Below are 12,693 nucleotides of genomic sequence, written 5' to 3'. Positions count from 1 at the left end.
CTCAATAAATTCAACCCATTTAGCATGACGACGGTTCACCTTTGCTTGACTACGAATATGCTTCAAAGATTCATGATCAGAATGTATAAAAAATTCTTTGGGCCATAAATAATGTTGCCATGTTTCTAAAGTCCGAACGAGAGCATATAATTCCTTATCATAAGTAGAATAATTCAGACTAGGCCCACTCAATTTTTCACTAAAGTATGCAACAGGTTTTCCATCTTGTAACAACACACCTCCTAAACCGATTCCACTAGCATCACACTCCAACTCAAAAGTCTTATTAAAATCAGGAAGTTGGAGTAAAGGAGCATGTGTCAACTTATCTTTCAATATGAGAAAAGCTTCTTCTTGTGCAGCGCCCCATACATATGGAACGTCCTTCTTTGTGAGCTCATTAAGCAGTGCAAAAAGGGTCCTGAAATCCTTTACAAAGCGGCGATGAAGCCCAGTGAGTCCAAGAAAGCTCCTCACTTGGGTGACTGTTGTTGGAGTTGGGCAGCTTTGAATAGCGTCGATCTTGGCCTTATCAACTTCTATGCCCTGTGGAGTGACAACATAGCCAAGAAACGAAACTCGATCGGTGCAAAAGGTGCACTTCTCAAGGTTACCAAACAAACGTGCATCTCTCAAAACATCAAAAACAACATGTAAATGATTCAAGTGGTCTTCTAAAGAGCTGCTGTAAATCAATATATCATCAAAATAAACCACCACAAATCGTCCTATGAAAGCACGTAAAACTTCGTTCATTAACCGCATGAAAGTGCTAGGTGCGTTAGTAAGACCGAAAGGCATGACTAACCACTCATATAGTCCAAACTTAGTTTTAAATGCTGTTTTCCATTCATCACCTAATTTCATTCGAATTTGGTGGTAACCACTACGTAAATCAACTTTAGAGAACACGGTAGAACCACTTAATTCATCTAACATATCATCAAGTCTAGGAATTGGGTGACGATAGCGAATAGTAATGTTATTAATAGCTCTACAATCAACACACATACGCCAAGAACCATCTTTCTTTGGTACCAAAATAACAGGAACAGCACAAGGACTAAGGGATTCACGAAAATAACCTTTGTCGAGCAATTCTTGAACTTGTCGTTGAATCTCCTTCGTCTCCTCTGGATTGGTATGGTAGGGCGCACGGTTGGGCAGCGAAGCACCAGGAATTAAATCAATTGGATGTTCAATCCCTCGAATAGGTGGTAATCCTGGTGGAACATCTTGTGGAAAGACGTCGGAATACTCCTGCAAAACGTGAGTAACAGTAGGGGGCAAAGAGGGAGGCATATCCTCAAATGAAAATAAAGCCTCTTTGCAAATGAATGCATAGCAAACAGAATTATTCGCATCTAACTCAGAAATATCAGATTTACTTGCAAGCAAGCATGCACCTTTCAATTTAATTTCATTAACATGTTTCGATTCAGATTTTGCTAGTAGACGCTTGGTGCTTAAATTCTTTAGCGACATTCTGGTTCTCACTCTTATCCTTCTCTTTGCTCTTTGCTCTACTAGCTCTAGCAAGATCATCTCTCACAATTTGTTCAGGAGTCATAGGTTTCAAACCAATTTTCTTACCAGCATGCATAAAAGAATAATGATTAGTTCTACCATGATGAACAGAATCTGTATCATATTGCCATGGACGACCGAGTAACATAGAACATGCTTGCATAGGTACCACATCACAATCCACAAAATCAGAATATGTACCAATAGTAAAGTGTGCACGGACTGTTCTAGTTACCTTGAGCTTACCGCTGTTGTTAAACCATTGAATGTAGTAAGGGTGGGGGTGCAGTCTGGTGGTAAGAACAAGTTTTTCCACCATCTCCATGCTGGCCAAATTATTGCAACTTCCCCCATCTATGATGATACGAACAGCGCGCTCCTTGATGACCCTTTTGTTTGGAACAAGTTATGCCGCTGATTTTGTTCGTCGTGGCTCATTTGGATGCTCAAGGTGCGTTGTGCAATCAAACTCAAGTACTGATCAGCGGCTTCAGCTCCCATTAACTCCTCGTCATGGTGGGCAGCGGGGTCTTCTTGCTCTTCCTCGGCAATGAGAGCATAGGTAGCTTCGTCAAAATCACTGGCTGAATCATATACTCCATCTTCACGTATGATCATAACGCGTTTGGTTGGACAGTCCTGCTGAAAATGCCTGTATCCTTTGCACCTACGACATTGGTTATCTCCGGTCCGTCTGGTGGAAGCAACGGACGCTGCTGAACTTTGTGCAGAGACAGCGGGTGTATTTCTTGTTGCTGCTGGTCCAACCTTTGCGGATGTAGGTGTAGAGGTACTTTGCTTGTTGGTGGAAATAGTCGGAACAGATGGACGTGTAGGGGGTGCAGCTGGGCGTGTGGAAGGGGCAGCGGGGCTGCGTGCTGCCCATGAGGAGGTACGACCTGCAAAAAAGTTAGTCCGCGCGTTCGCGTGTCATCCCTGCACTTCCCTTTCAGCTTTGCAAGCAATGTGAAACAAGCGATTGATAGAATTATACTCCTTATAATCAACAATGTCAGCAATTTCACGATTTAAACCACAAAAGAATCTAGCCATAGCAGCTTCCTCATTCCCAACTAAACCACAACGTAACATGTTCTTTTGCATTTCTTGATAATAATCTTGGACATAATTACTATCTTGTCTTAATTGTTATAGTTTCTTTAACAAGTCACGCGAATAGTATGAAGGAACATATCTAGCATGCATAATTCTTTTCAAATCATCCCATGTTGGTGGTATAGCGTTAGGATGTGCAATACAATACTCATGCCACCAAATAGAAGCAAAATCAGTAAACTCACTAGTAGCAGCCCTAACCCTCTTATTAGCAGGAAAATCATGGCAAGTAAATTTTTGACTCAATTCTAATTCCCATGTAAGGTAAGTATCAAGGTCATATTTTCCATCAAAAGGAGGAACCTTAAGTTTAATAAAATGCAGCGAGTCATGTTCCTCTCTTTGAGGTCGTGTCGGTCCCATACCTCGGCGGTTGAAACGAGTTCGGCGATGATCACGGTCGTTGTGATGGTTTACGGCCCCGTCTTGTTCCGTATCCACGGAGTAGTCGTCGTCGTTCTCCTCAACCTCGCTTGCGAAGGTACCGTTATTAGCAGTCCGTTGGTTGTGTGTATTGTTTCCTCCCGGTGTAGCGATGGTCGTTGCAGCAAGTGCCGCCAGTTGCGTCATGATTTCTGCCAGAGAAATACTAATGGTAGCAACAGAATTCTGTAAAGATGTCAGCTTGGTATTTGTTTCAATTTGCGCGCTCTCCAAGGTTCCAAGTCTCTCATTCGCAACCCGAACGTCCTCATCCAGCTCCTCGTTACGGAGCCTAAGCTTGCCATCAAAATGTAAAATAATGCCCTTTGTGCGTGGAGAGTGGCCTTGTAAATCATCGTCAGAACCTGTCATCGTTAGGAGAAAACAAGAAACAAATCACAAGGAAAAGTCCTATGCACTACTAGGATGTGGGGTTCCAAACATCACTACAATCAACTTTTAATCAAGTTCTTACTCGTTCTTACCCAGCAAACAGGAAGGTGATGGCCAGCGGCGAGAACAAGCCCTCCGAAGATTAATGTATCGATGCCTCGAGGCAAACCAACCTAGGTGTAGAATCTGTGGAGCTTGGAGGCTTATGTGAGTAGTTAGGAAAAGCAAATAATCAAATCATCAATGCAAAGTTGAAAATATGTTCAAAAATGCTAATCCTAACTGCTGGAGTCGATAAGAACGAATTACAGAAATTAACTAAGCTTAGATACTGAAAAAGGTAGAAAGGAAAGATCAAATGAAAGGTAAAACAAGTAAATCTCTGGGGAATATTTTTTTTTCTTTTTTTTTCTTTTTGTGGCCTTCCGTTTGGCTTCTTATTCTTTTCTATTTTTTTTCTTTTTTTTTACCCCCAGAAACTCACGCAAAAGAAGTTAAGACTGGAAAGTTGCATGTCGGTCTGTAGGAGAATAGCAAAGGCTGTAGTAAGGAAAACTCATAAAAATATGAGAAAATATGGGTTAGAAGCGTATCAAAACAAGTTTTCCAACAAGTGTAAGATCACTTGAAACGGAGGTCGGACGGTGGAGAAAACTGAGATATACTGCGCTGCCCCGGTGCCGAAAAACGGGTGCAGAAACTTCGGAGCTCAAAAAGTCCACCTTAGAGGCCGAATTTGAGGGTCAAGGAGCTATTAATTTTAGAGGATGCGCCTCGTCGAGAGCTTTCCGAAAAGTCCTGGAACATCCAAATCCGACTTCGTATGCAAAAGATACGCCCGTTTTAGTGAACACGGGTCAAACCCACCCGAAACTCTAATTCTACTTGGACTCGGGTCCGAAACTGACTCAAACTCTTTCTCTTTTTTTTTTTTTTTCTTTCTTTCTTTTCTTTTTTTTTCTTTTCTTTCTTTTTTTCACAACTTTCCGAACAACTTGATCTCTAAACAAAATTTGATCTATTATGAAACACTTTCCAAAAGCACTCTTGATTGGACTCGGACTTGAACTCGCGGCTGAAAACTGTAACTTGCCGTCTCGATGTAGGACTCGAAGAGGGACTCGGTGTAGGACTCGATGAGGGACTCGGTGGAAGATATGGTGGCGGCGGGAGATTATGGCGGTGGTGTGGCAGGAAGTTTGGCGGCGGAAGATTGATGGAAAGCCTGCGTCACACGAAATCAAAAGACAAAAACAAGTTCAATCTAGTAGAAAAAATCTGAAAAACGATCCAATCTAATCTAGCAACTCGACACGATTAATGCAGCAAAGATTCAACAATGCAAAACTAATGTGAAAATTGCAAGGCTCGGATTGGTTCTAGGACAAGGTAACTAATCTAATTTTTTTCGGCTTTTTCTTGATGATAGGTAAAAAAACAGATCTAAACTAGGGATAAATTGAAAGATCTCACCGAGCAACCTTAAGCTCTGATACCGCGTGATAGCCTCGAGGGTGTTCCGATCTTTCGATGAGATACCTAATTATCGATTTGGTAGGAGGTGACCTTGACGATCCGACTACAACTTAGGAGGCAGTGCCTTAGCGATCGATACACCAACTCTAGAAGGTTATTGATCCCGCGGGGGCACGATCAACCTGACCACGAAGGTCTTTGTTCCTGCAAGCAATCGAAGAACAAGCAAGAATAAGATGAAAAGCAATCTGAAATTGCGAATAGGAGATATGAAGGTTCACGAATCTGAATACTCAATATAGTTGGAGTCTTGATGACGGTAAAACAGGTGGTCACGAAAGTAGCAAAGGCTAAACTTTATCTAATCAAAACCCAAGGCTCCATGGGGGGGCTCATGGGGTATAAATAGGAGGGGAACTAGGTGGTTTTCGACCAGGCCCTTGAGAGACTCCGAAACGGCCTAGGAATCCTCCTAAAACAAAACGAAAACATTATGGCGGTTTCAATGTTCTGAAATCATCACTTGAGTTAGTTCCCGCCACTTTGCTGTCACCTCCATGGTTTGCTATCCAACGCTGATCGTTGAGGTCCAAGCTAAGTCCTTCAGTCTTAAAACACATAAAAAAACCCATTTTAGGCAGCAGCATATTCTCATTATAAATGAAATACCGAGAAACGAAAGTACCCGATAACTTAGTTGTCGTGCACAAGCTCTAGTAATTGGTCCATGTATCTCCGGTACTTGAGGTGTAGATGCTGTAAGGGCTATGGTTGTATCATTAGTTGGGATGTCCTTATCAGCGGCATACCCATTTGAACCATTTCTTGCGTATCGACGAACCCAGGGTGTTCAATTGTAATACAGTCAAGATGCCGGACATGTTATCATTTACCTTCTCATCTCCGCCTGCTCATTTCAATACGTTGTAAATAATATTGTACAGTACGCAAGGCACCGAAAGGTACTCAAGAGAAAGTTTGTAATCCTCATACGTGTTCAGCACGAACCAACAAACCCATTACTTCCGACGATGCCACACACATCATCCTTTTGTTTACGTCTGAAGTTTGATATTACAACTACCATCGCACACATTAAATTCAAGAATTACGACGACCTAAATCGCAGTTTCTCACACTGAATATTAAAATTTGAACACCGCGTACACCGCTGCGGACGCGACCACAAACAACGTGGCGACAATAATCTTGTATATCGCAACCTCCTGTCGCAGTTTACAGACCCTGCAGTCCTTGCACACCTGCGCATACAGTAACTCGGAATTTTCCTGATCATGGCATTGTTTCAGAGCGTCCATCTCCATCTTCAGCGCTTCTACTGCATCCGTCTTCTCGATTTCCTTTTCGTCCATCATTTCCCACATCCTCTTTATGGATCTCTGAAGCTCTCCACCCCAAGCTTGATCCACCCACATTACGTAACTGCATCGCGATGGTCCTTGTCGGACAGGTATGAAATATTACCGTCAGTATATCAGATCTACGACGTATAAGCAACGGGAAAAACAGTATATAACGTTCTTCACCTCTTCGGCGCAACCAAAGAACCTTCTGCCGACATTTCCTCCTTCAAAGGCCACATACCGCACAACCTGCTTTCCGCAATGGTAATCGACAGTATACACAGTCTCCGGTCCCTCGAAAGAAGGATCACTTCTCCAACGGATCCTTGCATCCTGTGATTGTGTGTACCACAAGTTTGTTTTGAAAAACGCTCAATCTGATTTGTTTGAACCGGATAACCTAATTTCAGTTTATGCACAACTCACCGTCACAACTGGGATGTAGCCTTCGTACTCACCGGTGCCGCTGCTCCATTCCGTGCCTGATGACATGACCTCTTCAGACCAGGCGAGACAAGAATCAAACTCCTCTTATGTTTCTCTATTGTACACCCTCCCTTGGTTCCTCCACAACCGATAGGGTGAGCCACATTTATAGACCTGCAAAGCAGTTTCACATCTTTTTTCTCCCAAAAATACCCCCGTAGTTTTTCACATTTACGTTCCAGGTCACATCACTCGGACAATCCCGAGTTCTACCTCATTATTTTTTTGCGCACCAGGGAATCGACACCTATCCTCTTACGTAAGGATTAAATATCCCAACTTAGCACTGCACATCGCTCTTACCAGTAAAATACGTCCGCAACTATCTGTCCAATAAGCCGCCAATAATAATCCCACTGTCTTTATTGATATTCCGTTTTTTTTTTACAATCGATGATTACTAATGTTATCTCGCAGTTTCAGTTCCCTTTTTTTTTTAAGTCCGAATCTCCATAACATTTCAGGATGTGCCGCAAGTCTAACTTTTCGGATGACAACACCACCGAATGATTATTTCGGTCACAGCACATTTTGCATTATTGAATTGGGTAACTAAAGCTGAAAATAAACATGCACTAATTACAGTCTCCAAGCAAATGGTTCCGTTAGCAGCACTACGGTCCTTTCAACGAATCAACAAATATTCCAACTCCAAATAAGATTTCCACATCTCTTACACACCTCACGCACACATATATTACAGCATGTTATATTAATTGTTTTAGAAATCTTTCGGTAACATAGGAATTCCAATAGCAATCTAATTGGACGGTACAAATTTTAGACAGTCCTTACCATTTATTTAGAAAAATGGGAAAGTACAAAAAATATTAATCCGGAGACAGATACTAAATACTACCTCTGAATGCTATGTTCCTCAAGATAGTTCAAAAAAATCGTCTCGTCACGACAACAGGATCTTTGGGTTTCCGCAGATGTTCTTACGGTGTCCAGTCACTCCACAGTTCGAGCACTTTGGTTGACGTCTAGGGATCTTCTGAATGTTACTACGCTTGGGACATGTTGTGCTCTTATGTCCGGCTGAACGGCACACAGAACAGAACCTGCTCCTCTTACTCACCTTTTCGTACGGTGGCTTATCACGGCCATTGCTTGGCTTCCCACGAGGCCTCTTCTGGCCCGGCATCTGCATGCCGCCTGGGTCATGGCCACAATCGCCAAACATTGAATCCCCAACACGGCCATCCACATTTTCAGTCTCAACGACATTCTCCGGTGCGCTGTTATTTTTTTCTGCTAATTGGGAAACATTCTCTCCCGCATCACCATTATTTCATTGCCGTCGAATGTTCCCTGTCGGCCAAGCCGAGTCCATCATGGGTAACGCTCAAAGGCTCTAGGCTCTTCTTCAAGTTGACCATTCCTTCGATTGCCTTTTCATACGCAGTCGTGTTCGAATCTCCCATCCGTACAACCTCGAAAGCTGCCAGAGCAAGATGCGAGTGCCTGTATGTCACTGCTCGTGGTCTCCCGTGCTCCCTTTCGTAACTCCTCAGGTGTGGTGGCAAGATGTCCGTAGCATCCCTCGTCCATCTTTTCATTATCAATGTTTTAGGTATTTCCATGTAGTCAAGGTACAGCAGGACCTACATGGAATTTTTATACGTAATGAGAAAACTGTTACAATTGTACCAATCCTAAAATTGTTATCTTATAGGTTCGCGATCGCAACAGGCACACAGTCTTATTAAATCAGCCCACTTGACTCCCCACCCCAAAAGAAGGAAAAAAAACTGCAAGCTTATGCCTTAAATTATTGGGCGACATAGGTATGAACCTACCTTAAGTTGGTGGCAACAAGGCATGACGCAATGCTCGAACCTTGCACACTCGCATTTGAACAAGCCTTCACCTTCATCGACCTGTACTCGATATATACTCTTGATCCATTTCTCTGTGAAGACATGACTTGCGCGATGAACAATGAATTTGCTCCCTGCCTCCATCTCTTCCGGGACGTACTGCCCTGACTTGAAAAGAGTCTGACCAAATTGCTCAAACATAGTCCTAGTATACACCTTGCTAGCGTGCACCTCAATTGGTAAATTTGCCCGCAACACGACACCACTCGGCATCACAATGCACACATATTAGTTTGACATATGGTTAAGTCGTGCTGACAATGTCAAAGACTTATTGTTACGATCATTCCATATATGTCCCCGTTTGCATCCAAATGCTACGTAAGTTAGTCTATTAATATTTTTTTAGAGGGGTCTCCATGCTTACCAGCGAAGTCCTTTTTTCCTGATAGATCTCTTTTGAATCACGGTCGAACCGAAGCTTCTCGTACTGCTTCACAAATAGGTGCATTGGGCATCCTGGTGGGACATAAGTCTTTAGGACATGGTTTGCGCTCTCGCTCCTTTGTGTGCTCGTCATCTTTGCACAGAAAATTTCCCTGAAATAAGGTTTTGCCCATTTACGCCTTACCTCATATATCTGAGTAAGATAGGGTTGCTTCTGGAGGCCATATTTCTCCAGCATCTCTGCCCAGCACTTCTCGAACTCCTCCTCTGTGCACATGAGGTTAACCAACCTGTGGAACTCAGTCCTGAACTCACTCTTCTTACCGTACAAAGCCCGCAATGACTCTTTAGCCTTCTTGAGCACATGCCACTTGCACCAATGGTGCTTCATATTCGGCAAAACTTCAGCAATTGCAACCTCCATCGACCTAGCCTGGTCTGAATGATGGAATGAATAATTATTGACCGTACATTATCAAGTCTGAAAAATCTGGTCTACAATTACATTATAAGAGTTTCCAAATGTTTCGTTGGATCACAATATCGAATTCCGTACCTGTTAGTATTGTGTTCGGGTGACGGTCCTTCTCACCAATCATCCTCATGAACTCGGCGAACACCCATTTAAAACTCTCCACCTTCTCATCCCTCATTAGTACTCCACCTAATATTATGCTCTGGAAATGGTTGTTGACAGCAACGAAAAGTCCGAAAGGCATGTCATAGAGGTTTGTCCCGTATGTGGTATCAAAAGCTATCACATCTCCGAAACATATGTACTGGTCCATGCTCTTCCCTGATGTCCACATCAGGTTCTTTATTCTGCTATCATCTTCAACCTGCACCGTGTATTTGAAATCAGGGTCTGCCTCCAGCATCTTGCTGAACATGTCCAATGTCTTTGCTGCATCATTGTCCAATTGCTCGCGGCTGATCTTCCCGCATAGCGTCTTCAGAGATCTCTTGGTAAAAGGTATACGGTCCATGCTTCCAAAGAAACTACCAATGATACTGTACACCTTCCCAAGGCTGATGTTGTTCTCCCGTAGCTGCTTCACAAGCTGTTTAGTGTAACGATGGATGTGCCTATGTGATTGCCAATGAAGCTTGTCACCGCAAGTCTTCGACGGTGCATGGTTGTGTTGATCCCTATGCTCACATATGTACCAGCCCTTGTCCTACGATCTCAGCAATCGGATCAATGCCTGACAGCCACACCTAGCGGACCTGCTATTCTCATGCAATGGTTTCCCCTGACCAAAAGAAGAAAATTGACGTAAAAATAAGACCTCATCCATAATCACCTTATCATGACGGATACTTGTGTACGAATATAGTTCCTCCAAACACAAAAATTTATAATCTAAAAACACACCAAATCATTGTACCAACTTACCGCACAGCCGCAAACGATCTCCTGCATACATTTTTTCAGGTGAACGTTCAACCTGCATTTCGCATATTTGATGCCAAACCCTACTTCCCATGAATACAGGTTATAAAAGTCGTATGCGACTTCCAGGCTGTCGAACGAAGTTCCCACCATAGGATTAACTACTGTATTGCTCTTCCTCTCTGCGTAGTTCTTTATTGAATTTTCCAGAGCACTAATCCGTTCAGGATTCATCTCTCGCTCATCTGGCGCTGCACCGATCCTGACCCTACAACCGTGTGGTAGAAAAGTACAAGTAAATGCTCATTGTACTAAGCACACTTCAGATTTACATCTTCCGTGTTATTCTGCACTTCGTATTTCTCACCTGCGTGTCCAGCCTTCAGAATTTATCTTCATGACACCTTCTCTTGGGGGAAATTTCATGCTCGTTTCCGCATGACAGACGCCATTGTTCATTCTGTTTTCCTCTGCCTGCTCACCATCAGTTCGTAACGCAGTGGTCTGTGGTTCGTTTCCATCGAGAATCCTGTCATACATGCATTGAGACCAATCCCGATTAGCACTGAACAACGTTGCCATAACAAGGAACGCCAGGTGCACGTAAGGAAACCAATCAAAATTACAACGGAAAGAAATAGCCGAATTCTCCTTTTTTCATGCGCGCATTGGATTTATTCAGACAGATTTCCACGATGATTATTACCAAAGCAAACCGGGCAACCTCTTCTGAATTCGTCTATTCAACTTTGATTCCCTAAAATTATATTCACCGCGTTAAATTAAATGTTCAAATCATAGTTTGATCATGACTAACAACAGCACCAGATCTTCCATATGATCCTACAGTGTTAGTGCTCACTATTTCTTCTTCAGCATCCACCCACCAACTAAGTGCGTCACATGCTCTGTGTCAGGGCATATGGAAGACGGTGCATTTTTTTTATGTCCGTTATATATTCCTTTCCATTTTACTATTTTCATTTCGAAGCATCCATCACATTGCAGATGAAAGGTTTAAAGAACATAAATAGGGGGTACCCAGATTCATCGAGTCAGTCAAACAAAATGCGAGCGCGGCACAAATTTGGGATTTCTGTAAGCTGGCCAGGGGTCTGCTATCGCAATTACCTGCCACACGTTGTGTTATCTCCTCCCTGTGTTTTTTTGTTCCTGCTGTATCTGCATCAACATCGAACGATTCCTCCCGGGCGACGTTGCCATTCGATAGGTCAGGACCGATGTTTCGTGGTTGAATAAGATAAAAGCTTCTTCCATAACCTGCTCCGCCATTAACTGCGCTGTTCACACACTCGGTTCTATCCGGCAAGCCGGCATACCCCCTGCATCGTAATACAGCACCCCGTCATAAAACTGACTATCGCATTCACAACAACGTCGGACGTCAATGGAGTGCGGATCAGATAACACCCCGTTCCATATGTGAATGAAATACTTACCTGAAATATATTCCTTCGCAACTCCTCGGCCTTCTCAGCTTCCCCATGGATCCCCCTTGCGGTGCCTTCTCAACATGCCGCAGCAGTTGGCTCACGATCCCTCAAAACGACTAAATCGGGCACGACAACCCCCAGCACGGCGGTCTGGTAAGCCGGATCTGTGACTACAACTGCTATTTATCAAGAAGAGGAGGCGCGGCGGACGGCCAATCAGCGGGCTAGCTGCAGTTTGCTTCGTCGGCGACGGAGGGGATAGACTGGCGATATGGGTAGTTGTTCTCCCCTGCTGAAGAATTATTAATGCCAGCTCCTCTGCTCCAGTCAATAAAACCGAGGAGCACTAGCCCAAATTCTTCATGTGCCGTCTCCACGCCTAACCGGGCCGTCCAACACGTCTTCTGGTACGCAACCAATAAACCCGCTAAATAAAAAAAAATTCTTAGTCCCAATAGTTAGGTACATAGATAAAATGGACCGCTCGTCCATCACATGGGCCATTGGACTGGCCCAGTATTTCGCACTGTTGACGGCAAAGAGCTTGTATTCTTATTTTCCACTGCTCGGCCAATTCTCACTTCCCTTCCTAGATGGCCCACCGGCCCAAATCCCCGCGACGGATGAATGTACAAGATAAAGAGCTCACAGTCGCTCGAGACCTATTCTTCTTCGTCCCCCAAAAAAGAGCTATACGTGGCTGTGGAGACGTGTTTTTTTTTTTCGTTTTTTTTTTTTGAGCGAAGGCTGTGGCGACGTATATTCTGCTCAGATAGTCCGATAGCGAAAAG

The 12,693-nt window shown here is 43.5% G+C and overlaps 1 long non-coding RNA gene and 1 pseudogene across 1 annotated transcript; both read right to left on the bottom strand.

Moving 5' to 3' along the window:
* Positions 1-5,901: 5,901 nt before the first annotated feature.
* Positions 5,902-7,702, bottom strand: LOC106865812. Its single transcript, XR_001405130.2, has 3 exons — positions 6,726-7,702; positions 6,483-6,632; positions 5,902-6,394 (listed from the first exon to the last, which is right to left on the bottom strand). It is a non-coding gene; the product is annotated as an uncharacterized LOC106865812 (long non-coding RNA).
* A 1,071-nt stretch (positions 7,703-8,773) lies between these two features.
* On the bottom strand, positions 8,774-12,233 carry LOC100839263 (annotated as a pseudogene).
* Between the last annotated feature and the right edge of the window lie 460 nt (positions 12,234-12,693).

The sequence above is a fragment of the Brachypodium distachyon genome, chromosome 1, assembly GCF_000005505.3.
Source record: "Brachypodium distachyon strain Bd21 chromosome 1, Brachypodium_distachyon_v3.0, whole genome shotgun sequence".
Lineage (NCBI taxonomy): Eukaryota > Viridiplantae > Streptophyta > Magnoliopsida > Poales > Poaceae > Brachypodium > Brachypodium distachyon.
This window is presented reverse-complemented; position numbering and strand designations above follow the sequence as displayed.